Source organism: Mytilus trossulus, chromosome 1 (assembly GCF_036588685.1).
Source record: "Mytilus trossulus isolate FHL-02 chromosome 1, PNRI_Mtr1.1.1.hap1, whole genome shotgun sequence".
Lineage (NCBI taxonomy): Eukaryota > Metazoa > Mollusca > Bivalvia > Mytilida > Mytilidae > Mytilus > Mytilus trossulus.
In genome coordinates this window covers 31,275,919-31,300,121 of record NC_086373.1, presented here as the reverse complement: position 1 = coordinate 31,300,121, position 24,203 = coordinate 31,275,919, and the positions used below count along the sequence as shown (strand labels likewise).

The 24,203-nt window shown below is 31.6% G+C and overlaps 1 protein-coding gene across 1 annotated transcript in view; it reads left to right on the top strand.

Annotated features, from left to right (window-relative positions):
- LOC134721420 (neuronal calcium sensor 2-like) overlaps positions 1-24,203 on the top strand; it is a 113,021-nt gene that overhangs the window by 6,185 nt on the left and 82,633 nt on the right. Inside the window, exon 2 of the mRNA XM_063584418.1 lies at positions 19,558-19,624. The gene's annotated coding sequence lies outside the window, so the exon portion shown is untranslated. The remainder of the gene's footprint in view (positions 1-19,557; positions 19,625-24,203) is intronic.

Below are 24,203 nucleotides of genomic sequence, written 5' to 3'. Positions count from 1 at the left end.
ACCCTGTAGTACAGTTGATATAGTCTTTCAGATACATGAGTAACCATATTTTCAAGACCATGTAACCCTGTAGTACAGTTGATATAGTCAATCAGATACTAGAGTAACCATATTGTCAAGACCATGTAACCCTGTAGTACAGTTGATATAGTCAATCAGATACTAGAGTAACCATATTGTCAAGACCATGTAACCCTGTAGTACAGTTGATATAGTCAATCAGATACTAGAGTAACCATATTGTCAAGACCATGTAACCCTGTAGTACAGTTGATATAGTCAATCAGATACATGAGTAACCATATTGTCAAGACCATGTAACCCTGTAGTACAGTTGATATAGTCAATCAGATACTAGAGTAACCATATTGTCAAGACCATGTAACCCTGTAGTACAGTTGATATAGTCAATCAGATACATGAGTAACCATATTGTCAAGACCATGTAACCCTGTAGTACAGTTGATATAGTCAATCAGATACTAGAGTAACCATATTGTCAAGACCATGTAACCTTGTAGTACAGTTGATATAGTCAATCAGATACATGAGTAACCATATTGTCAAGACCATGTAACCCTGTAGTACAGTTGATATAGTCAATCAGATACATGAGTAACCATATTGTCAAGACCATGTAACCTTGTAGTACAGTTGATATAGTCTTTCAGATACATGAGTAACCATATTGTCAAGACCATGTAACCTTGTAGTACAGTTGATATAGTCTTTCAGATACATGAGTAACCATATTGTCAAGACCATGTAACCCTGTAGTACAGTTGATATAGTCAATCAGATACTAGAGTAACCATATTGTCAAGACCATGTAACCCTGTAGTACAGTTGATATAGTCAATCAGATACTAGAGTAACCATATTGTCAAGACCATGTAACCCTGTAGTACAGTTGATATAGTCAATCAGATACTAGAGTAACCATATTGTCAAGACCATGTAACCCTGTAGTACAGTTGATATAGTCAATCAGATACTAGAGTAACCATATTGTCAAGACCATGTAACCCTGTAGTACAGTTGATATAGTCAATCAGATACTAGAGTAACCATATTGTCAAGACCATGTAACCTTGTAGTACAGTTGATATAGTCAATCAGATACATGAGTAACCATATTGTCAAGACCATGTAACCCTGTAGTACAGTTGATATAGTCAATCAGATACATGAGTAACCATATTGTCAAGACCATGTAACCTTGTAGTACAGTTGATATAGTCTTTCAGATACATGAGTAACCATATTGTCAAGACCATGTAACCTTGTAGTACAGTTGATATAGTCTTTCAGATACATGAGTAACCATATTGTCAAGACCATGTAACCCTGTAGTACAGTTGATATAGTCAATCAGATACTAGAGTAACCATATTGTCAAGACCATGTAACCCTGTAGTACAGTTGATATAGTCAATCAGATACTAGAGTAACCATATTGTCAAGACCATGTAACCTTGTAGTACAGTTGATATAGTCAATCAGATACATGAGTAACCATATTGTCAAGACCATGTAACCCTGTAGTACAGTTGATATAGTCAATCAGATACTAGAGTAACCATATTGTCAAGACCATGTAACCCTGTAGTACAGTTGATATAGTCAATCAGATGCATGAGTAACCATATTGTCAAGACCATGTAACCTTGTAGTACAGTTGATATAGTCAATCAGATACTAGAGTAACCATATTGTCAAGACCATGTAACCCTGTAGTACAGTTGATATAGTCAATCAGATACTAGAGTAACCTATCTTGCAGTTCATATGCTATGTCTGTCATTCTGTAACCATATCTTAACATCATGTTTCACCATTGATTTCTCTCACATAACACTTATTGTTTATTACCGATCAAGGTATTTGTCAAAACATAAAGATTAGGCTTTTCATAACAGTAGATGAATTTCCCATCAGAAAAAAAACATTAGAGTCATGCAATTAGTGAAGATGATAACATTTTTGTGTGATGCATTGTGGGTGTCTTGGTATCTTAGTTTACCTTGGAGTTCAATAATGATCCTTTTCTTTTTCGTTTTTGCATTGTTTGCAAGGATTTTTTGTGGATAATCTTTTTAATGTTTATTCTTTTATTGCATATTTACGAAGTGGTTTTAGGTTTGTGTAAATTAAATAAGCATGATTATTATCTTGGGATGAAGGGAAAAGTAATATACCAATAATAAAAAAAACACATAAAAACATAAAAATGTAAAGCCAGGTGCAGCTAGGTTTGGTTAATGGTAGAATGCTTGCCAAATATTTGTAATAATCAAAACTCAGATCTATGAAGGTGTTTTTATACGACCGCAAATTTTGAAAAAATTTTCGTCGTATATTGCTATCACGTTGGCGTCGTCCGAATACTTTTAGTTTTCGCACTCTAACTTTAGTAAAAGTGAATAGAAATCTATGAAATTTTAACACAAGGTTTATGACCATAAAAGGAAGGCTGGTATTTATTTTGGGAGTTTTGGTCCCAACATTTTAGGAATTAGGGGCCAAAAAGGGCCCAAATAAGCATTTTCTTGGTTTTCGCACAATAATTTTAGTTAAAGTAAATAGAAATCAATGAAATTTAAACACAATGTTTGTGACAATATGATAGGCTAAAAATATATATATAAATATATATAAAATATATTTATATTTATATTGATGATTATATATTCTTAAAATGTTTATTAAATTGAATAAAATAAATACAGGGGAATATCTATTAAGTAAATCATGACCTTGTAAAAGGTTGTTCAGTTGACCGCTGGGTTGCATATAACATGTTTACATGCAGACCAGGTGGTGACATGTAGCAATAACAATTAGTTATAACACTGGACATACGTGTATTCTTCGAACATCAATTTCCAGGTTGGTCAAAACATGTCAATTAGAGTCAACTTAATAGATATTCATCCCTGTATCTTTAGAATTAAAACTATAATGGTCAAGTTAATAGAAACCTTGACGCTGTTTATATTCGGTATATATATTTGTGTATTTTATTGTATTGGACACATCGGTCTAGGCAACGTTAATAAACTTATAGCAAAATACCATCTTGTTATAAGACTCTTTTTGGTGAACCGTGCCAGGACGAATTCTGAAATACTAAGGTACGTGTGATATTTTATTTGATAATCTTAATTATTATATTCTCAAAAATGGCTGAACAAGAATTTAATGTAGGGTTAGTTTTTCAAAATTTAGCAACACAAGTTCAAAGTCTTACTCAAAAGTTAACTGCAAACGGTGTCAATACGATAGTTGAAGGTTTTGATGGTTCAAATTCAGAAATATTTTCTCAATGGATTCGTTCAATAGAAAAATATGCAATGATTACAAATTTAAGTCCAAATGATTGTAAAATGATATGTTATCAAACATCTGTAGGGCCAGTAAGTGATTTCATTGCTAGGTGGTTAAGAGAAACCGATCGGGAGAATAATAATTGGGAAAATCTAAAAACTCAATTGAATTTTCGTTATGGGCATATCCCTGATGCATCATATGCATTTGAGCTTCTGAATAAGGTTAATCAAAAAATTGGCGAAAATGTTCCGATATTTGGAGAACGAATTTTAACTTTGGCAACAGATGCTTTTAGGGGACAAGATATCAATCAACCAATAGTTCAACTTCAATTAGTTAACTTTTTCATAAATGGTTTGTATCAGGATTATTTGAGAATGAAAATAATGCGTGAAAATCCACAAACTTTGGCTCAAGCAGTAAACTCGGCAATGGCTGAAACACAATTACGAAGAAAATTTGATTTGAAAAAAAATAACGGTAATGAGCGTAATATAACACCAATGGACATATCGCATTACCGAGAAATAGGTGTGAAATGTAACAATTGCAACAGATTCGGCCATAAGGCAAAACATTGCAGGGATAAACCGAAATTTCATGTAAATGTAGTAAGTTCGCGTGCCGAATTACATGTACCCAGAGGCAATTCTAATGACAATACGATAAGTAATAATGCAAATACATATCCTAGAAGGTTTAATTCAGTACAACACAATTTTAATGACAACACGATAAGGCATAATGCAAATACATATCCTAGAAGGTTTAATTCTGTACAAAACAAGTCTGACTTAACAGGACAACAAAGAAGAACATTCTTCTGTTGGAACTGTGGTAAACCAGGTCATTATGAAAGAAATTGTAGAGCAAGATCAAATGAACAATTTAGGAAACCAAGGGAAAATTTAAACTAGGGCGGTCTCTTTATGCTGAAGCCAATAGGGAGACTTTTAAGGGAATTAAGGGAAATAAGATGTTTGAGAGAAAAATTAATTATGGATATACAAAACCTGTATATAATATATATGAATCATGGTTTAAAAAAATAAATAACAAATCAACAGACTTTAACAATGCATGTTCTAACAATTCTACCTATCACTGGAATAAAAATTATTATAAAAGATCTAACAATCGTAATTCAAAACCGGAAGCAAACAAAGAAAAAATGGCGCGAAATTTCAAATCAAAACCGGAAGTAAACAAAGAAAAAATGGCGCGAAATTTCAAATCAAAACCGGAAGTAAACAAAGGAAATATGGCGCGAAATTCAAAATTCAGCGGAAATAAAAAGGTTAGAGCGCGAAATTCAAATATACAAACTAGAAATATTGAAACTTATCAAGAACAAAAATCATTTAAAAATGTATCAGAAAGCAAAATTGAAAATGAATCTGAACAAGTAGAAACATTTGAAATTAATTTAGCGGGAAATCCAAATTCTTGTTTGATTAAAATTGCACATATGAAAGTTAGAAGTTTAATTGACAGTGGAGCTTCAGTATCTTTATTGCATAATAAGATTTACAATTCAATTAAGGGATTACCAAAATTAGAAAAAAAGAAAGTCAATTTACAAGGAGTTAACGGGGCTTCTTTAAATGTTTTAGGAAGTATAAATTTATACTTTAACATGAAAGGGAACAAAATGAATCATACCTTTTATGTAGTATCTGACATGAACAGAAATGCAATTTTGGGTCGTGATTGGTTAGTAAAATTTGGTGTTAGAGTTTATTTTGATTTGGGATGTTTAAGGATAAATAAAACTTATGTACCACTAGTGGAAGATATTCATATAGCTTCAATTGTTAGGCTTGCTCAAACCACTGTAATTAAACCTCAGACAAGTAATATCTGTTATGTAAAAGGTAATAAAAATTATACAACTTCAAGTTCTAAATCTTTTGAAATTTCACCAATTACTAAGGGGCATTTGAGTTATCAACCAGGGTTAATGGTTGCTAATTCAGTTGCAAACTTTAATGAAAAACGTCATATGCCAGTTCTTATAGTAAATACTACGAATAAAACTTATAAGTTTAGAAGGGGCATAGCAATAGGAAGGGCTTCACCAGTTTTAGAAGAAAATGTTGTCTCACTTGAATCTACTCAAGAGCACTCTGAAATTGAAAATGTTTTTGAAACTGATCTTAATGTGCCTGATGTTCATAGGGGTAGGGTGTTACAAATGTTGAATAACAATAGAGATGTTTTTGCTTTCAAGGATACTGAATTAGGTCAAACTGACACGGTGAAAATGAGAATAGATACAGGGGATAATCCTCCGGTTCAATTGAAACCTTATCGAACTCCATTACACAAAAGAGAAATAGTCAATAAAGCAATAACTGACATGTTAGAAGCAAACATTATAAGAAGATCAAACAGTAACTATTCCTCACCAGTTGTTTTAGTTGATAAGAAAGATAAAACTACACGTTTCTGCATAGATTTCAGATCCCTGAATTCTTCTACTTTAGCAATCCGATATCCACTTCCGGTTATCGATGATATATTGACACTTTTAGGGGCTGCCAAGTTTTACACATTAATTGATTTAAGGGCAGGCTTCTGGCAAATTAAGATGGCGGAAGAAGATAAATCAAAAACAGCATTTGTTTGTCATAAGGGACTTTTTGAATTTAATGTTATGCCATTTGGATTGCAAAATAGTCCTGCTGTATTTAGTCAATTGATGGAAATAGTTTTACAAGATCTAAGTTTTGCTATCTCTTATATTGACGATATTTTGATATTTTCTGAAACTTTAGAAGAACATTTTGATCACATTCAACAAGTATTTGACAGATTGAGACAACATAATTTGAAATTGAAATTAAAGAAATGTCAATTTTTGCAGGAAGAAACTAATTATCTAGGTTTTAAAATCAATATCGACGGTGTAAAACCGGACGATGCCAAAGTTGAGGCAATAAAAACATTACCAAACCCTGTTACTGTTAAGGAGGTAAGAAGTTTTATAGGGGCGTGTTCATACTATAGACGATTTATCCCTAATTTTTCAAAGATTTCTATACCTTTAGTTGCTTTAACTAAAAAATATGCTAAATTTCAATGGGATGATGAGTGTCAAAGAGCTTTTGATTTTTTGAAAGATAGTTTAACTGTAACTCCTTTATTAGCATACCCAGATTTGAAAAAACCTTATGTTTTATATACTGACGCTTCTAATGATACCATAGGTGCATGTCTTACGCAACCTTGCGAAGAAGAAGAGACTCATTTATCATGTTTAAGAAAAGAAAAACCTATTTACTTTTTATCTCATAAATTATCAGATACACAGTCTAGGTGGTCTACTATTGAAAAAGAAGCCTTTAGCATTCATTATGCATTACAAAAATTAGATCATTATCTTCATGGAGCTGAATTTATTATCAGAACTGACCACAAGCCTTTAAAGTACTTATTGCTTTCGCCACAATGTAACAAAAAATTACAGCTTTGGGCTTTGGGTATTGCAAGTTGCAATTGTAAGATTGAATGGCTAGCGGGGACTGATAATACTATTGCTGACTATCTTTCAAGAAGACCTCCGGGTCAAGAAGGTAATCAAAATCAAAGTGAAACAATTGAAGTAGATATAAGTGACAAGGCTTTTCAAATCAATACTTTAAATTCAAATGAGTTCAATCCAAAAGATTTTGCAAGTTGTGACTATAAAGAAGATGATCAACTTAGCGTTAGGGAATGCACGATTCCTGGTTATGACATGAAAATTGAACAATCTTTAGACATAGAACTTTCGGAAATTATTAATCAAATAAACACAGGTAAGGCTTCAAAAAGTGTTGATAATAAACACATTATTATCAATGATATACTTTATTACATTTCTCACCCTGATGATGATTTAAAGTTAAGGCTTTATATTCCATTACAATTACGAAATGAGGTCATCAAAAGTTATCATGATAATCTAAGTCATTTAGGAATTGACAAATGTCACGATTCAATAAGGCAAAAATATTTTTGGCCAAAGTTATATAAAGAACTTAATTCCTATATTAATTCCTGTGTTATTTGTCAATCTCAAAGTGCAGGTAAAACAAAACCTTTATTACAAATATCCGATATACCACCATTTCCATTTGCTAAGATAGGAGTAGATTTATCTGGACCTTATCCTACATCATTGTCAGGAAATAAGTATATTGTTAGCTTTGTTTGTCATTACAGTGGGTGGCCTTTGGCTTTTCCTGTTCCAAATAAAACTTCGGAAAATGTTGTTCATTTATTAATTGAGGAAATAATCCCAAACTTTTCTGTACCTTTAGTTATAGTGTCAGACAATGGCGGTGAATTCACCTCTAAAATATTTGAAGAAACTTTAAAAGAATTAAATATAAGTCACATAACAACTTCTTTTTATCATCCACAGGGAAACGCGAAAGTAGAAAGATTTCACAGGACGCTTCATGACGTCATGGCAAAGAAATTGCAAAGTGATGCGTCTACTTGGGACGTATGCTTAAATCAAACAATAGCAGCTATTAGATTTCAAAAAAATGAATCAACTAAATTTTCTCCATTTTTTCTTTTATACAATAGAGACCCAGTTCTTCCAATTGATAACCTGTTGAAACCTAGAAGAAAGTATGTAGGTGAAGATCCGCACAAGATTTTGCTAGAACAACAACACAAATCTTTCATTTTAGTTCATAGAAATTTGAAAAAGTCTAAAGAAAAACAAAAACAAAACGCAGATAAAAATAGACAAGAAATTAATTTAGAAATTGGGGATCCGGTATATTTCAAAAATCATTTAAGAAAAAGTAAATTAGATACTAAGTGGAAACCTTATTACAGAATCATTGAAAAAACTTCTCCGGTAACATTTGTCCTTAAAAACCAATTAGATGGGTCTGTCGCTAAGAAAGTCCATTTAGAACACCTTAAAAAAGCTAAGATTGATGAATGGGTTATTCCCACAAATCTAGAAGGTAGGCAATTAAGGAAAACAAATTATGTTGTACCTCTCGATGATAGTGACGGTAGTGATAGTGAACTTCCGGTTGCTAATCCACGAGAAAGACTCATAAATCGTTACCGACAAGAAAGAGAAACATCTTCTGACGAGGATGATATTCCGCTCGCAGAACTTAAACAAAAAATAGCAAATAGAAACCGACGTGAAAACGAGGAAGACAAATCTTCTGTCACTTCCGGTTCAAGCGAAATGTCGGATAATAATAGTTCCGATGGGTACAATTCAGAACGCAGTCAAAAAATGTCTGTTGATGAAGTTAGAATACCAAAGAAAACTAAACGAACTGTTAAAAAGTCTGAAAAGAAAGACGAATTAATTTTAAGTTTTCTCTCAAACATTTCTAGTTATCTTAATAAAATGAACGACTAACATGTCGTAGACGTAGGCTTCGTGATGATTGTTTTAAAATAAATATATGTGTATATAAAATAATTTTGTTTTGATTAATCATTCTAATTCTCGCTTCAGATTGCTCGCTGAAAAATTGTTGATTTTCTAAGAAATCCTATAAATATCAGTAATCTCTGAATCACAGCTTTGTTTATGAAAAAGGAAGGAAAGTGTTGGTTGAATGTCAAACCTTTATAAAACAATTTTTCAGTACTAATACTAGAGAAAAGTTTATCTTATTAGTTTATTGTTTTTGTATTTGAATTTAATTTTTTTATCCTTATTTTAAGTAGATACCATATCGATACTTTATTTTTTCAAAATTGAAGCAGTTAAAACTTGAGAACGACTTTGAACTTTGTAAATGCATTGATTTATTTTAATGCTATATTTATAGATATTTTGTTATTAATATATTCTTAAGTTTAAAAATAGGTGTTTAGCCAAGAGAATTTAGTAATAGAGAGATTCAAGTAGTCACACGATACCTTGGTGGCGATCAAATGGTGTCAACTGATGTTGAGGGCGATGGTACTGCCTACAGAGATGTTAAAATAGCTTCTGCACCATTACTGAGAACCAGCCACTAAGAACCATTATCCAGTATTGGATATTGGCTTTGATCATTGGACACAACGCAGACGTTAAGATGTACATAAAACTATACGATCACATAACTTTTTATTGGTAGAGGGAATCGTTCTACAGCATCACAGGTAGATTTTCCTGTAATGTTTCAGCCGGTGATAACTGAGCAACCTAGTCAGGGACTCTGAATTAACAGAATAGGTAAGCTAGGTCAGTTAGGAGTAAATCAACAACGGATGGTGGATCACATGAAGGACGGATGGTGGATCACATGAAGGACGGATGGTGGATCACATGAAGTACGGATGGTGGATCACATGAAGGACGGATGGTGGATCATATGAAGTACGGATGGTGGATCACATGGAGAACGGATGGTGGATCACATGAAGTACGGATGGTGGATCACATGAAGGTCGGATGGTGGATCACATGAAGTACGGATGGTGGATCACATGAAGTTGGAATAATTGCAGAACTTCTAAATGACGGGAATTGGCGTTGCAGATAAACAGATGGATTGTTGGAGTTGACAACGACGATCAGAGGAGCAGTTCACTGGAGTCGGGGTTATGAAGACGGTCCGTAGTTGATGGTTGCGCCTTATTCTAGAAATAAGAAGTTCCGATATTTGATGTTACGAACTTAGTTATTCACACAAGAATTGTATGAACTATACATTGCTGAACATTTAGATGTTGTTGAACTTTTGAAATGATTTTATTTATGAATATTTTTGTTGTTTTTAGGGAAATTTGCAAGCATTCATATTGTCACCGATTTTAACTAAAATATAAATTATATTTCTTAAGAAAGGGAGGAATGTGACAATATGATAGGCTAAAAATATATATATAAATATATATAAAATATATTTATATTTATATTGATGATTATATATTCTTAAAATGTTTATTAAATTGAATAAAATAAATACAGGGGAATATCTATTAAGTAAATCATGACCTTGTAAAAGGTTGTTCAGTTGACCGCTGGGTTGCATATAACATGTTTACATGCAGACCAGGTGGTGACATGTAGCAATAACAATTAGTTATAACACTGGACATACGTGTATTCTTCGAACATCAATTTCCAGGTTGGTCAAAACATGTCAATTAGAGTCAACTTAATAGATATTCATCCCTGTATCTTTAGAATTAAAACTATAATGGTCAAGTTAATAGAAACCTTGACGCTGTTTATATTCGGTATATATATTTGTGTATTTTATTGTATTGGACACATCGGTCTAGGCAACGTTAATAAACTTATAGCAAAATACCATCTTGTTATATGTTTATGACCACAAAAGGAAGGTTGGTATTGATTTTGGGAGTTTCGGTCCCAACAGTTTAGGAATTAGGGGCCAAAAAGGGACCCAAATAAGCATTTTTCTTGGTTTTCGCACCATAGCGTTAGTATAAGTAAATAGAAATCTATGAAATTTAAACACAAGGTTTATGACTATTAAAGGAAGGTTGGTATTGATTTTGGGAGTTTTGGTCCCAACAGTTAAGGAAAAAGGGGCCCAAAGGGTCCAAAATTAAATTTTGTTTGATTTCATCAAAATTGAATAATTGGGGTTCTTTAATATGCCAAATCTAACTGTGTATGTAGATTCTTAATTTTTGGTCCCGTTTTCAAATTGGTCTACATTAAGGTCCAAAGGGTCCAAAATTAAACTTAGTTTGATTTTAACAAAAATTGAAACCTTTGGGTTCTTTGATATGCTGAATCTAAAAATGTACTTAGATTTTTGATTATTGGCCCAGTTTTCAAGTTGGCCCAAATCGAGGTCTAAAATTAAACATTGTTTGATTTCATCAAAAATTGAATAATTGGGGTTCTTTGATATGCCAAATCTAACTGTGTATGTAGATTCTTAATTTTTGGTCCAGTTTTAAAATTGGTCTAAATTAAAGTGCAAAGGGTCCAAAATTAAACTAAGTTTGATTTTAACAAAAATTAAATTCTTGGGCCTCTTTGATATGCTGAATATAAACATGTACTTAGATTTTTGATTATGGGCCAGTTTTCAAGTTGGTCCAAATTAGGATCTAAAATTATTATATTAAGTATTGTGCAATAGCAAGTCTTTTCAATTGCACAGTATTGTGCAATGGCAAGAAATATCTAATTTCACAATATTGTGAAATAGCAAATTTTTTTTTAATTAAGAGTTATCTTTCTTTGTCCAGTATAGTAAGCAAGAAATATCTGTAAGAATTTTTTTTAATTGGAGTTATCTTTCTTTGTCCAGAATCAACTTAAATCTTTGTTATATACAATATACAATGTATATTCACTTTTTACTACCAACTGATAAATTTAAATAATCTTTACCATTCAGTGATAACAAGCAGTTTTTTTACATCTTAATATTTTATGATGTATTTAAATGAGTAGTAATTGTTGCAAACTCCATTAGAATATTTTAATTGAAATTAGTTTTGGAATAAGGGAAAGGGGGATGTGATTAAAACATTTTTCTCATTTGAAATTTCATAAATAAAAAGAAAATTTCTTCAAACATTTTTTTGAGAGGATTAATATTCAACAGCATAGTGAATTGCTCTAAGAGAAAACAAAAATTTTAAGTTCATTTGAATACATTCATTCTGTGTCAGAAACCTATGCTGTGTCAACTATTTAATCACAATCCAAATTTAGAGCGGAATCCAGCTTGAATGTTGTGTCCATACTTGCCCCAACCGTTCAGGGTTCAACCTCTGCGGTCGTATAAAGCTACGCCCTGCGGAGCATCTGGTTACAGTTTGACAAACTGAACAAAAATTTTGAATGGATTTTTATTCCCTGGTTAGATTAGTCTGAGGCATTGTGTCTTCTGGTCAGACAATTCATTGTTCATCTGTAACTTTGAGAGTCCTTAGGTGCACTCTTGCAAGATGTAACTTCTTTTACTCTTAATTTCCAGCGCCACTTCAAATTTCATGACCAACCTTGTCCACACTAATTGAAGAACCTAATTTGATGCATTGATACATTTGTTCTTGCCAGAAAGAAATGTTTACCATTGGATATTAAGCAAATTACACTTTTCATTACATATATTTTATATTTTTATCAACATGGGGTTCAAGTAATCTCAGTTCTTCATTGATCAGAAGTCAATTTTGACATTTAGCTTTCTTGATTTCTACTGATATTGTTACTTTGATCTGGTGAAACAACACCATTTTAATTCAAATTCATCCTGTTAAATCAGGTTGGGCTTTGTTCATTGTTGAAGACTGTACAGCTAGTGACCTATAGTTGTTGATTTCTGTGTCATTTGGTCTCTTGTGGAGAGTTGTCTCATTGGCAATCGTACCATATCTTCTTTTTTATACATGCAGACAAATTTGTTTGATTGTTAGGAGTTTCAATCACATTTTTACCCGGATTTTTGGGACAAATATGTCGGTTATTGATTTGGGGATGTACGGCGGGCGGCCAGGCGGCCGGGCAGTCTGTCGGCCGGGTGGTCAGTCGGGTGGGCAGCAATCAAATGCTTTTAAAATTTTAATATGTTGTTACTGACAACTAAATGAAGGTCAAGTTCAATAATGGCGATTTTGACTTTTACCAATCAGGAATTATGGTTCTTGAAAGATTGAAAAATGGATTTTCCAGTCGTGTATGTTCATTTACGCATGAACTGTTCTACCAAAGCTTCCCAAATTTTAATATGTTGTTACTGATGACAAAATGGAGGTCAAGTTTAGTAAGGACGATTTTGACTTATACCGGAGTTATAACTACTACATTGGTTCTTGAAAGATTGAAAAATGGAGTTTCCTGTCATGTTCGTGCATTTACACATGAACTGTTCTACCAAAGCTTCCCAAATTTTAATATGTTGTTACTGAGGACAAAATAGAGGTCAAGTTCAATAATGACGATTTTGACTTTTACTGTTCAGGAGTTATGGTTCTTGAAAGATTGAAAAATGGAGTTTCCAGTTGTGTCCGTGCATTTTCTCATGAACCATTCAACCAAAGTTTTTGAAATTTTTATATGTTGTTACTGATGGCAAAATAGAGGTCAAGTTCAATAATGACGATTTTGACTTATACCGTTCAGGAGTTATGGTTTTTGAAATATTGTAAAATGGCGTTTCCATTCACGTTGTAACTTGTACGCATGAACCATTCAATCTAAGCTTTTAAAATTTTAATTTGTTGATACTGATGACAAAATGGAGGTCAAATTTGATATTGACGATTTTCACTTTCAACATTCATCAGTAATGGTTCTTGTGATATTGCCAGTACAGAAATAAATATTAATAAATCTGATTTGCTGTTGTTGTGACAGCCTCTTGTTAAACATTCAAAGAGTTATTTTCGCTGTCTCAAAAGTAATCAATGATTATACTTGATGGACGCTAATCTACATACAATTAATCAAGCAATAGATTTCCCAAAAAATGTTGAAAACTGATGAGGCCAGAAATAATTCATGAACATAATATGTCACATCTCTTTAAAAATGCAAAATAAAAAAAAGATATTGATATCTAATAACATTGTTTTCATGTTTTATATCAGTTAATTAGTATTTCCTTATACAAATTATGATATTGTATAAACCTATTTGTACGTTTATACTGACCTAATAGAACATGATCTGATAATGTCAGAGTCTGTGAGGAATAAATGACAATGTCATCATTATTTTAAATAAAGATGAGTCCAGGATCATGTAAGCGATATTGATGTAAATGAAATAGATCTTATCATGCTGTAGAATATCTTCTTATTAACTTAACATGAGCAAGTTCAACAAACATGAATTCTGACAATTTCTTCTACTTTTTATATTGCATTAGCCACAAGGGTCATTAATATTGGGCCTATTAGGCCAACTGTACTTTCTTACTGCTTAAAAGAGTTACTAGAATAAACCAACACATTCCTTGACCTTGTCCTTGCTTTTTATGCCCCACCTACGATAGTAATGGGGCATTATGTTTTCTGGTCTGTGGCTGCGTTCCTCACTTTGTTCGTTTGTCCGTCTGTTCTTTCGTCCGTCTCACAGTGCGTCCGTTTGTCCTGCTTCAGGTTAAAGTTTTTGGTCAAGGTAGTTTTTGATGAGGCTGAAGGCCAATCAACTTGAAACTTAGTACACTTGTTGCTTATGATATGATCTTTCTAATTTTAATGCCAAATTAGATTTTTATCCAATTTTACGGTCCATGGAACATGGAAATTGGTAAAGCGAGTGGGGCATCTGTGTACTTTGGACACATTCTTGTTTACCATATAATACATATAATGAATAAAAGTAGCTTGTGTTGAGTTTGTCAATAAGACAGTAACTTCAAGTACTCATATTTTTGAAACAGCTGAGTTTTTAATATCATAAACCAATTAAAGAAAGTAAAAAATATTGCTTGCAATGGCTAGTTTGAATTTACGTTACTCTTCTGGAGTTAATATGAAGTCCTTTCAATTGATATCATGAACTGCAGGTCAAATTAGATTTTCTCTGGTGGTACAATTATCCATCTAAAGTTATGCCCCTTTAGTTGTTTCAGAATGGTAAAAAGATTTTCAGATTTTGTTATTTTGCTTAGAGCTTTGATTACATAATAATGTTATATAACTATCTATAAAGATAGACACAATTCAAGTACAATTTTAATTTACCTTTGAGACATGACAGAATTCTGCTCCTTGACTTATTTTATATTATTTTTAGATAATTGAATTAACTTTGCTGTGAGCAATGATCTTATTTGCTGTTTTTTGTTGCTGTTGTGTTTCTGCTAGCAATTTACATTCAGAGAGCACTTGTGGGGTGTTACATGAGGTTTCTCAACCAGTAAAAGCCAGATTTTTTCAAATTTTTCTTGTAAAAGGCAGGATTTTTTTAATTTATTTGCATTTAGATGAATATTTCAGACCGAATGTTCTTATTATTTATGTATTTATGCAGTTTATCTATATTGCATTATAAAATGATTCATGGAAGTGAGAATTATAGCAACAACTTTTCATTGCAAAGTACTCTAGATAGTATATTTGGAAACAACCTATATATGACAAATAATGATGTAGTTGTAATACTATATATGATATTTTCAACATTTTCGGCAGCTAATGAATTGGACAATTGGTTTATTGTCAGAAGTACTTATTACCATTCATGTCATAACTAACATCATTTTACTGAATAAATAATTCTTTTATGATATGCTCTATGATCCATTTGACTTAGGGAGGCATTATATTTGTCACAATCTTTTGTACCAAGTTTAAATGAGGTGTATAATGTCCTATTGCAATTAGAACATGGCTTTGTTTCCAAAGAGAAAGAAGAATATCATATTAAAAGAGGGGTGAAAGATACCAGAGGAACAGTCAAACTCATAAATCAAAATTAAACTAACTATGCCATGGCTAAAAATGAAAAAAACCAAACACAAATAACAGTACATAAGAAAAAACATTAAACAAATATTAATATTTAAGACTGATCAAAGCGACCCTACCAGAAACTAAGGGTGATCTCAGGTGTTCTGGAAGGGTAAGCAGATCCTGCTCACATATTAAATTAGAGTATGCTGGATAAGGGGGAGATAATCATTGGTAAAGCAGCCTTTACTTAATATATGGCTTAATAAAAAAAAATATTTGTTTTTCATATATTTTTCTATTTTGTTTTATTAATTAATATATAAATGAAGGAGAAAAGATGCTTGGCGGAAATAAATTAACCCCAATTTTAAGATGACATAGACAGCTAAAGAAAAAGTTCTCTGTTATGGTAGCTGCTGGCAGGAGTATTTGTGACCACTTGATCCTTTAATGGTTCTTTATTATTTGTTTAAGCTCTGTTGCCTGTCAAAATGTCAGTTATCTAGGGCTTAAATTTCGAAAATCTATATTCCTTCTACAACTTTTATGTAAAGAGGGATGATAGAAGCTAATATGACAAAAAAGCACTAAGTTCACTTTGTTGTGATGTAACTTTCTAGAAATACTCATATCTGATTAGCCATAAAAACGAATCCTCAAATCTAATTAGCCGTAAAAATAAATAGCATAAACAGAACAACAAAACAGCTTTCTATAGAAATTAAATGAACTATTTTGAACAGATATTCTATAAACAATTTAAAAAATTAAATGAGGTATCTTTAATACAGCTGTTGTAATTACAACTAAATGTTTGCTACAATTACGTAAACCAATTACATTAGGTTAATTTCCTCCTTGACGAAGTGATGAAGTTGTACATACTTTATATACAGTTCAATTTCTATTCAATAAGTCTAACAATTTGTATGGCAATAACACAGTTTGTTGAAGTACATCGTAGAATTGGTTTCTCTTTAGAATTTAGGCGCTGGAATCAATATATCTTTCTAGTGAATTGACGGGACCAAACATATTGCTGATTGATCATGTATCCTAACTTATTGATTCCGTGCATCGGCTTTGATTACTTTAGGATGGATGTAGATAGTTGTTAAAGACTTTACAAGGGAAAGTTGTGACAGCCAATCAAATGTCACGGGTAGTTTGTTAAAAGACTTTGGGCAAAAGACTGACAGATATAGAAAATTAATGAACTAAGCGGGATGATTACGACAGACATCGGTAAAAATAGTCAGGTGATAATGCAGAAATCTTTAAAAATTAATTACTTGATGAATTGATGGTAACTTTTTCCCTTGATTTAGTAGTCAACATACATGATAAAAACAAACAAAAACTACAGAAATAGCAGATTATTTATTGGAAATGCTAATGGAAAGTCAGTTTACAAATGATAATTTTTAATCCTTTTTTTTATAGCCCACCCTACAGTGTAGTGGGATATAATGTTGTCTGTCTGTCAGTCTGTTCATCAACAGATAATAATGATAAATTAATAATTAATAATTAATTAATAATTGATTCTTTATTAATAATGATAAATTAATAGTTAATTAATAATTGATTTTTTATTTGAAGAGGGTAAACACTGTTATTTAAAATAACTTATCTTCCCTTAGGCGGTCGTAAACAAATATAAACAAAAACTGATGCCAATACTCATAGTTAATTAACAAACATCTAGTTCAAAGTATCATTAGTAGAAATTAAACACAATTGTTATATATATTTAGCTGAAGCGTGTGTGCATAGTCATTTTATGAAATATGCAAATAGATATTTCAAATTGTTCAGTGTTTATATTTACTATTTCCCAATCAATGGAACTTATTGGTGTTTAATTAACTTTGTTTTAAGGGTGCTTTATCCTCTTGAAAACCCATAAGTATTTACAACACCAGGTTTGCGGTGTCAGTAATGATTTACCAATAAGCAAAAGATATAAACAGTCTCATTTGACAACAGTGTTTTTAGCACTGTGATGATTCATACAAGTTGGACCTTGACTACTGATATTTTCTTTCCATACCACATCTTCTTATTATTTTATGATAACATTGCTTTATACTTTTGGAGATTTAAGTGTCCATTCTTTAAAAATCTAAATGGATTTGAAAGATAAATTTGTAACTTAAAAAATTCTATTTGTTCAAAAATAGCTTTTCTTTAACACTTCAGCTAGAATATTACCCTAAATTGGCCTAAACATGTTTGGAGATAATAAGATTGTGACAAGATTTCCTTAGTGACCAATTTAGGCCTGAATTGTACTATTTAAAGATAAATGAGCATAGAGTAAACTGCGGATTGGAGACACACATGTTTTGATGATTTGATTTGTAGTTTTGAAATGATTTAAACTTTTTATATCTAAGGGCTGAGATACTTATAAATTCATAAGATATTATGTTTAATTTACAAAAACTACTGGTTCCTAAAACATGATTCCATTGTTTGATCCAAAAAATAGATATAGGAAGATGTGGTGTGAGTGCCAATGAGACAACTCTCCATCCAAATAACAATTTAAAAAAGTAAACCATTATAGGTCAATGTATGTCCTATAAAAAGACTGGATTTGAGAATTTTACTAGTATATAGAAAAAGTGATTAAATTAAATCAAAGTGAAGGCTCAAAGTAAAGTGAGGGGTAGTACACATTTTTGTTAGCTTTAAATTTGTCTGAAATTTGAGATATTTAAATGTTGAAAAAAATCCAGCATTATAAATCATAAATACTTTTGCCAAAAAATAAAAGTTCACTGCTACTTAAAATCTACATTCAAATAAATAATTTTTGGTTAAAGTTTAAAGTAAAACTGATGCAGATTTAAGTGTAAAAGCAGTTCTTATGGGGAATTGCAATGTCTATTTTCACAACTTAACATGTCATGAAATTCCTAAGGTGTTAAAATTGTAATGGAAAAGTAATGGATCCCTTATGTCATTGCAAATTATCCAGTTGATTCCCCAGGCAAGACATGAATTATAGTTCCAGTTGCAGAAATTATAGATTGTTTTCAAATATAAATAGTAAAATTGATCAACAAAATGATTTATTGAACAGAAATGAAACAAAATGATTGATTTCAACACCAAAATTTATTTTTGATATATTTATTTTTAACACACAAGAAGTTAAGCAAATTGTAAAGATTGACATCTTTAGCTTTTCAGGGAGTTACCCCTACACACTGACACTTTAAAGTAAAATACTACTGGTACATATTTTTGTGGTCAATCTTTAAATTTTGGTTTAATTTTTTATTAATATTATGAGATGTGGGGTATATTTTGAAATGGAGGGAATAACAGGATATTGCATTTAACATAAGACTAAGAAAAACAAAGGTATACTTCATCTTCTAAACAAATAAAATATTAATAAGCAACAAATTCTTATGGTAATAAAAAAATCCCTTAATTTCTTGAGTCAAAACAATGAATGAAAAACAAATTTGATATACAGCAAAAACAACAACCTCGGTGAGGGAGTGAATTACAGGATGCTGTCTTGGGACAGGCACGTTCAGAATATAGCTGGTTTAACTAGTTGGTGGGCACAAAACCCTCTCCCTAACCTGACTAACAGTAAAACATAAGAAAAAACTATAAACATCAGTTTAAAATAGTCTTAATTCATCAGATTGATACAAAGCAGATAAAGGTGAAATAAAAACAAGAACTGGACTTGGCAGGGTATTCATTTATCACCATTTTAACAAAAAGTACAGATCTGTGTGCACTCACAGTTTTTAGTCCAAAGCCAATAACATCTAAAAAAAAATATGCATGACAATGATAACATCTTAGACTTAAATGTTTACTTCAATTATTTTTCAGATATTTGTAGAGGGACTTAGTATGAACTATCTGATATTATAGTCAGTTGTCTTGACAATAAAGAACGGTAAGTATCCATTAGTTTTGTCTATTTTATATACTCAAATAATACTTAATATATTACTAATTCCAGGTCTTCAACAACTTTTGTAAACATGCTTTGACAATAATTCTGTCATCATTAACGGTTTTTTGATACGAACTATTGTGTTTGAATTGATACCAGACTTTACAGCAGGGAATTAAAATTATTTTACACATTTTATCAGGCATGTTGGGAATTAAAATAAAATGTCAGTTTGTTGACAATGTTGTTGTATTGTAGCGACATAACTATCGAATCAATGAAAGAATTGGGATGAGGAAGCAATAACCAATTCATTTCTGGAAATTTGATTCTTTTACGTTGGAAAAATTATTTTTTAAATTTATGGATATCAAATGTTGCATTGATGAGGGGGGATAGAACCTTTATCGGGACTCTGGGTTCGGGTGTTTTTAAGCTTGGGATTTTGGGAGTGACCCTATTGGAATCCGGGAATGTCTTTATTTGAATTTGGGACCTCGGGATTTCGTGTTTTTAAACCTGGGATTTCAGAATTTTCGTGTTTTTAATCCTGGGATTTCGGGATCATGACCCCTCCTATCCCCCTGCATTGATGTTATTAAAGAAGAGATTTTAGTAAACCTGATTATACCTTTCAAAGATCAAATAAAAATTACTATATTGAAATACTTGGACTATTGATGACTTTCCCGTACATTTTTGTATGTCAGAACACTTATGTTATTGCATCACAATTAGAAACCATTGCTGAATGATGTCTTTTGCACAGATTGACCTCTGGTCAACCAATGTACTTAGTAACTCATTCATAAAAAACACTTGCGAGTATTTCTATCTTATTAGCATATATAAGAATAAAGCAAAATAATAATATAATTATGGTCTATATGAACCATAGAGTTAGTCAGTCAATCTTTAATTTCTTTATGACATATGGCCATTATCAGAATTATGTCTTAATTATTACAATATACAATAAAAACTGGATTATATGTTTGGGTTCATCAGTGTTGTAGTTCATTAATTGACTTTAGTTTATCCCATGGGTAGTTCACCAGTGTAAACTATTTACAGAGAATATCTCCAGAGTCTAGGCTCCATGATAATTATACTGGACATTCAGACACGTCATAAATTTGGTTTGTGTTAAAGTGAAACTTGACTGAGTTTGTACAGGATAGATCTTTAATTTCTTTGTAAAGTGCAGACTTTCTGTTTAATACTATATCATTTCTTTTGAGATTTCTATAGCGGTTCACTTGAGGACCCTTCTTAATGGAGTTACAGACAATTGCATCTTATGTTATATTGAATTATACAGAGGAGACTCCTGGGATAGGGTTTCAATACATGCTTAGTTTCAGTTGAAACAAAACAATTCATTTGAAGACAATTTCAGCAGCAGGTTTTTGTTCGATGTAAGGTCATTAAGGTCATTTGGGAATGACTTAAGAACCTGCATTATAAATGATGAATGCTGCTGTCTGTGTTCTCAAAGAATTAAAAAAAGTTCTGTTATGGATTCATTAGTAATACATGTATCTTGAACATAGAAGATAGAAATAAAGAGAAGTGGCTTGATTGCCAATGAGACATCTCTCCACCAAAGACCAACTATCATGTCAGGCCCATGTAGCCAGGAATTTCCAAGGGGAGTTATTTGGACTCATGAACTCAACTTTAAAAGTCACAATTTGAACAGAACGTTGACTTAAACAGTGCTTATTCGGTTTCAAGGGGGGGGGGGGGTCCGAATCCCCCTGGCTATGGGTATGGATGAAGGTGTAAACAACTATAGGTCACTGTTAAGTAACAGTCTTCAAAAATGAGCAAAACTGGTTCAACCCATGAATTTTATAGTCAGCAATAGTATAGCAATATTGTAGCAATAAAAGACCCTGGGATAATAGACAATTAATTTGAGTCAAAAATTAAGACATTGATTGAGATTAATTGGCAGTGTGACTGTCGATTGAAAATGAGGATTACCTCCCTTTTTTATTTTGAATGAACTGGTTTCAAAGGAATTTATAATATTTTTAATTGTTGACTTTAGACTCGAGGTCACAATTAAAAAAAAATCATGCTTACTTAAAAGTTTTCGTCTATCATTTATTTCCCCATTTCCAATGAAAGATTTGAAAATTATTCCGACTGGATCCAATTTATGGGAATTTAACACTTTTAATAAATTGAAATTTATGTTTTGTCAATGAGTTATTCGAGATCTAAAATTAAAACCTGTCAATTAGTGATTTTCCCAGCAGCATTATTATATTGATATATGAAGGTACTGCAATATCTCGGTTAAGTATTGAACTTCACATTGTGTAATTCAAAGACATTGGTTGTGCAGTCTTGGCTTTTGATTAATGCAGGTTCTACATGTATGTTACAGGGGCAGATCCAGCCATTTAAAAAAAAGGGGGGGTCCTAACCCAGGACAAAGAGGGGTTCCAATTACATGTCCCCATTCAAATGCATTGATTGTCCAAAAAAAGGGGGGATTCCAACCCCTGGAACCCCCCTCTGGATCCACGCCTGATGTTATTATAGCATTAACTAAAAAAATTAAAGCACTGATTTGACTCAAATTTTCATATTTGATTATACCATACTAATAGGTATATCCAATTCACAAAAAGTAAAAGGAGCAATTAGCAATGCATGGACTCATTATTATTTTTGTATCAGCTTTTCATTCATATTTTAGACTAGACACCAATGCTAATTTAAAAACCTGAAGATGTCCTCTGAATAATGTGGATATTCATAGCACCAGATATAAACAAAAACAAACATAGATGGACATACAAGCACATCGTGACTTAAAATTGTTTAAGTCTGGTTTTTTTAATGTGATAGGTTAAAAAAAATTAGATGATTTGATACAAAAGTTTAGCAAAATGCTGTCTATTTAGATTTTCATCAAAAAAGACAAATACTACAAATTCCTTTATTTTGTGTGTACTAATTTTTGCGGATTGAGTAAAATTAGCATTTTCGTAAAAATTTGATATTGCAGTTAGTCTTAAGTCTTCATCAATTCCTAAAGAACATTTTGAAATTCTTAGGACATTGGAATTTGTTAACCTAAGTAACCAAGAATTTCCACAAAAATTGATAAATTCATAACCAATGATGTTTTTATTATTTTTCAATATGCCAATTGTTTCGACATTATGTAACAATTCCTGATTGAGTAACTGATAATTGTAACCTTAACTATAATAAGCAAGTGAATGATAGATGATTTATCATGAAATTAATGATGAATTATAGGAACGTCGCCCCTGTTTCCTTCCCTGTTCTGTTTTTTCCACTTTTGATTTGATGTATGGAGCTGCAACACAACACTGATATATTAAGACACTTGTAGACAAAAGTCATTATCATGATACTCCAAATTTGGTCTTGAGAGAATCGGTAAAGTAAAGCCGTCCATAAATCAACCTATTATTAACCGGTGCTTAACTGATGTCGGGATCATCTGTCAGAGTAGAACTGTAATTACCTTGTCAGCAAATGTATATCTTTCCCTTTACTTCCACAATTAATTCAATTATAGTTGATTGGTAAAATTCACTTTCCAACACACTGACAGTTATGCAATGAAAATTTAGTTGGGTTCCGTTTTATTTCAATCTCACATTTTTAAAAGTTATTTATCGATTCTATTTGAAAGTTGCCATTTTTTAGATTTTGCCATTTATAAGTATTTTATTTTAGCAAAAATAAACACTTTAATATGAATATGCAACTTTTGTTAGATAATTGATACCATCATTTATATCTGCTTATAATGGTACCAACATTGTTTGGATTATGTATATTACCTTTTATTTCATGTGAAGGTTGCTTTGAGTGCTTCTTTATAAGGAATTATATTTTGTTTTATTCAGTAACTATATTTTATTTCCGCATGCTCATTGACAGAAGTCAATTAAGCTTGATGTAAATTTCAGGGTTCAATATTGCAAGTAAAGTTTTTTAATTAGAATAGTATTTTAGTACAGGTATTTTCAAACTTTTGATATGCTTAATGTTTGGTATATTTAGAAAAAAGTAGAGTAAAGAGTATATTTATTAAGGACAAAGTTATCTTGCTTGATGTGATCTCGTGGTTGGTAGACTAAATTTTGTTAAAGGTTATTTTTTGGGTAAAGATTGCATGAAACATTGTCATATACCTATGGTACAGGCATGGTATCTATATTTCCCAAGGTTTATCACTACCTTTGATAGAACAAACAAAATAGTGCAGTGAAGTGATCATTATCTAGTTCCTTATAAAGCAGTCTATTTTGCAATGTCATTCAACTTATTGATGATATGTTATACTTTGATATTTGAGTTTCAATATGATGTGTATTTGAATTACAATATTTGCCAATAAAATATTTTTTTTTGCATAGTGTATGAATCTGATATAAAAATAGTTTAGCTACAAATGTACAATCATGAACAAAGGAAGATAACTCTAACTCAATTTTTTTTAATTTGTTTCTCAAAATACATTTTAATGAAAGCAATCTATACCCTTCAGTGATCACAAGCACTTTGATTTTTTATTATAAAG